General features: G+C 32.6%; 1 protein-coding gene across 1 annotated transcript in view; it reads right to left on the bottom strand.

Annotated features, from left to right (window-relative positions):
* The window catches only part of LOC144956831 (uncharacterized), a 23,844-nt gene extending 19,259 nt beyond the window's left edge, over window positions 1–4,585 (bottom strand). Inside the window, exon 1 of the mRNA XM_078887583.1 lies at window positions 4,413–4,585. The gene's annotated coding sequence lies outside the window, so the exon portion shown is untranslated. The remainder of the gene's footprint in view (window positions 1–4,412) is intronic.
* Window positions 4,586–5,000: the final 415 nt, after the last annotated feature.

The following is a 5,000-nucleotide window of genomic DNA, read 5'->3' as shown; positions in this document are numbered from 1 at the left end:
CAATATCGAAGGAATGAAATCGATATCACTATGCTCTTTGTTATTGTTTTTAGACAGTCATTTTAGTGATTAGTTCTCACCAAACATATCAATCAAACTGTAAAAGCTCAAGGTTACTCAGAGTTTAATATCTTGGTCTGTGACATCCGGCTGGCTGATTTTGTGAGTATTTCTTGTAAATGTATAAAATCAAAAGCTGGTTGGTTAAAAACAAAAGAAGGAAGGAGGTTGGCATTACTCTCTCCTTCATTATTGTTTCTGGGCCGCTAGCCGTGCGATTAGTTCTCACTAGATTCTCTCAACCAGGCTATAGATAGTATGCAGATGACGTCACTCAGGCCTTTGTTATTGTTTTTGCCATCCGCGTTTGTGAGTTGTTCTCACTAAACTGTATTAACCAGACTATAAAAGTTCATGGTTACACAGAGTTTGTGTGTTGGTCCGTTATACTTCCGGATGGCAATGTTGTGAACTCCTTGGCCAAGCGCATTCTATCTATAGAAGGATTGAAATTGACGCCACTCAACTCCTTGTTATTGTTTATGTTTACACACAGTTTTGTGCATTGGTCCGTTATACTTCCGAATGGCAATGTTGTGAGCTTCTTAGCCAAGCGCATACTATCTATAGATAGTATGCAGATGACGTCACTCAGGCCTTTGTTATTGTTTTTGCCATCCGCGTTTGTGAGTTGTTCTCACTAAACTGTATTAACCCGACTATAAAAGTTCATGGTTACACAGAGTTTGTGTGTTGGTCCGTTATACTTCCGGATGGCAATGTTGTGAACTCCTTGGCCAACCGCATTCTATCTATAGATACTATGCGCTTGTCTTAGAAACTCAAAACCTTGCCGTCCGGAAGTGTAACGGATCAACACTCAATATTATGTTTAACCTTTAGTGAAAACTACTCATAAATATTATGGCAAAAAAAGAAAACAACAAAAACCTGAGTGACTTCAACTTCTTTCTATAGATAGTATGCAGATGACGTCACTCAGGCCTTTGTTATTGTTTTTGCCATCCGCGTTTGTGAGTTGTTCTCACTAAACTGTATTAACCAGACTATAAAAGTTCATGGTTACACAGAGTTTGTGTGTAAGTATAACGGACTAACACACAAACTCTGTGTAACCATGAACTTTTATAGTCTGGTTAATACAGTTTAGTGAGAACAACTCACAAACGCGGCTGGCAAAAACAATAACAAAGACCTGAGTGACGTCATCTGCATACTATCTATTGGTAGGTTATACCCATGTTGGTGGATGTTGAGCGTATTTTAGCTAGACGCATAGCATCAATAAATGTTAAAGGTTACACATAGTTTTTGTCAAAGATCGGATGTGAAGAACAAATGAATGTTACCTCAAATGCATATCACGACGGCAAAACCGTTTATTTTGCTTAGTTTAGAAGTGTCTACCATGCGACATTCGTAGGACTGTCCAAAGGGATTTGTTATGTTTCCTTCCGCGAGGTGTCAATAGACTCTTAGATAACCACGCCTCTCGGACAATTGTTATAATGTAAACAATAGCAGTGATTGGTTGACATAGCAAACTGCATAGGTTTTACTATCGATGATGTTTGTCTAAGTAAAATACCCACTGTTCTACTGCTTGATCCATAACGCATGATCGAAAACATTCTGTGATAACTAGTCACCCATTTGGCGGTATCAAAACAATAACAATGATCAAAAAGAGGTCGATTTCATTCACGTTATTGTTTATAAACAACCAACCATGCTTGTCCAAGCACATGGGAAGGTGTGTCACAATTTCCATGCTTTGATTGGTACAAAATCTACTGGATACTTGTTTTTCATTCGACCCATATTTTAAAAGGAAAGAAAGAAGAAAAGAAATGTTCTGAAATCGATATTTTGAAGGCAGGATAACATAATGGTAAGTTAATAATTGGATTCAACAGTCTAATGTCACTTTGCCCAGCAACGGCGAGCGCCGTGGTTTTTAACAAAGAAAATCGGTACTTTTTATTCTTCATACTGGCTAGAACTTTTCATATGTCATGTGATCAGAATGTATAAAAGTCAAAACATGATCGTTTTTTAATGTTTTTCTCCTCTGGATACAATTTTATGCTCGTCGGAGACATATTTCAATAGTGCGTCCGCCATTGTTCCGATAGTTTAGAGCCAATTACTAAGTTATTATGCGTCATTTCGAGGGAAGTAACGTCATGACTGTTGAAGCCCATTACTAAAATTATTTTAATTCTAATTGAGTTTATTGATCTAAAAACATCAGGTATGTTTTAGTTAAAACAATGAAGGTAACACGTTGCAAAGTCGGATGATATGTCCTTCATTTTACAGACGTAGGAGCAATTGGAAAGTAAACATTATGTATTTTTTTAAAATATAGCTTTACGAATGTTATTGAGATGTGGTTCAAAATGACATATTATTTACTACACTAGCGGAGAACCCCCAAATATTTGCGCATAAATAAAGGCTATTACAATCAGACTCTCATCCATGTTAATGATTCTACTACTCTACTACTACTACTACTACTACTACTACTACTACTACTACTACTACTACTACTACTACTACTACTTCTACTCTACTACTACTACTATACTACTACTACTACTACTACTATACTACTACTATACTACTACTACTACTACTACTCCTCCTCCTCTACTACTACTACTACTACTACTACTACTACTACTACTACTACTACTGCTGCCTACTACTACTACTACTACTACTACTACTACTACTACTACTACTACTACTACTACTACTACTACTACTACTACTACTACTATACTTTTGTGGGGACCTTTTCTAATATTAGTCCGATTGTGGTTGGAAATATCTTTATATTTTGATGTCATGACACCAGTGACACATGCCACCTCATGATCAAATGTGTAACCTTTTCGTTGTTTGACCTCCGGAGAACTGGTTACACACTTCCAAAATAGTTTGGAACCGGAGGGTTAGAAGGTGTGACGTCACAACTTCTGCATGTCATTAAGAAGTCTCAGGTTCGATCGGCAGACAAGACAGACTATTTGTAATGGATGAAATATTTCCTTTGTATTTTACTTTCTGCTTTGTCTGAAATTGTTTCATGCAAATCCATGTATGCCTATTTCATACACTATTTTATGTTCCAAATTCGCCACTTTAATATATAAAATAGGTAGCAGGCACTAACGCATATAATAAAGACTAAACAAGCACATAAATAATAGCTAATAAAATAAACATATGTCAATTATCTTATTTAATAATTCATAAATAAAAAATAACTGAGAAAATAAATAAATAAGAAAATAAATAAATCGATAAATAAATAAATAAATAAATAAAAAATTAATAAAGAAATAAGGAAACAACTAAATAGGTTTCTAAAAGTGTTATAAATAGTTGAATGAATAAATAAATAAATCGATAAATAAATACATTAATATTTTTGTGAGGTTTTAGTGTGCTTGAACATAATATAGAGTGCCGGTCAATTGAATGAGCTTGAATGGTGAAATTCAAAAATAACGCTGTGAGCGAATAATAATACGGGATGAGAACATTGATACAGATTGAGAAATAATTAGATAAAATCTGTAAAGAAAATTCCAAGTTCACATCGTCCCAAATTATCAGCTTTTCAGAGCTCTGATTTTAGAAACTATTTTCTTCCTTTTAGAAAGAAAAAAAAAGTCTTTCTACTTCGGTTGACACTCATGCATAATACATACATATAAATATTTCAGTACATAACATACTATAATATTTCAGTACATACATATAATATAATATTTCAGTACATAACATACAATAATATTTCAGTACATACATATAATATAATATTTCAGTACATAACATACAATAATATTTCAGTACATACATATACTATAATATTTCAGTATATAACATACTATAATATTTCAGTACATACATATGATATAATATTTCAGTATATAACATACTATAATATTTCAGTACATACATATAATATAATATTTCAGTACATAACATACAATAATATTTCAGTACATACATATACTATAATATTTCAGTATATAACATACTATGATATTTCAGTACATACATATAATATAATATTTCAGTATATAACATACTATAATATTTCAGTACATACTATAATATAATATTTCAGTATATAACATACTATAATATTTCAGTACATACATATAATATAATATTTCAGTATATAACATACTATAATATTTCAGTACATACATATAATATGATATTTCAGTATATAACATACTATAATATTTCAGTACATACATATAATATAATATTTCAGTACATAACATACTATAATATTTCAGTACATACATATAATATAATATTTCAGGTATTGCTTCTTTTGATTAAGTCCCGAAAATCAAACTTACAGGTCCTAAATCTTTATGAAAAGTGAACATGTATCAAATTCTTATCGAATATAAAGTCTTTATCCACACTATTTCGAACGCCAACCTTCAAATGAATGCACAAATAGAGTCGTTCGTCTTACTAGTGTTGTATATTATTTTGCTGTTGCTTTTAAAAACACATTACATGCAATGTTAATCAAATCGCACATACTGTATTCTTTAATAAAACGTCAGTATTGGTAAGAAACTAACAAAACTTAACCATTAGACTCCTTATTCGAGTCTGATCTTTTATGCTACTACTTTGTGGTCTTGGTTCGAACCCAATATCTGGGTGGTGCAAAGTTGAGTCCTTATAATAGATATAACGAAAATGACGTCACTCAGCTCTTTGTTATTTTCTTTTTTAGCCAGCATTTGTTTTGAGTAGTTCTCACTAAATTGTATTAATCAGACTATAGATAGTTCGAAGATGACGTCAGTCAGGTCTTTGTTATTGTTTTTTGCCATCCGCGGTTATGAGTAATCCTCACTGAACTGTATAAACCTGACTATAAATGTTCATGGATACACACAGTTTTGTGTGTTGGCCCGTTATACTTCTGG

This window comes from Berghia stephanieae, chromosome 11, assembly GCF_034508935.2.
Source record: "Berghia stephanieae isolate SIO BIC M18660-M18661 chromosome 11, UCSD_Bste_1.3, whole genome shotgun sequence".
Lineage (NCBI taxonomy): Eukaryota > Metazoa > Mollusca > Gastropoda > Nudibranchia > Aeolidiidae > Berghia > Berghia stephanieae.
The sequence above is the reverse complement of the archived record's forward strand: the minus strand, read 5'-3'. Positions and strand labels throughout refer to the sequence as shown.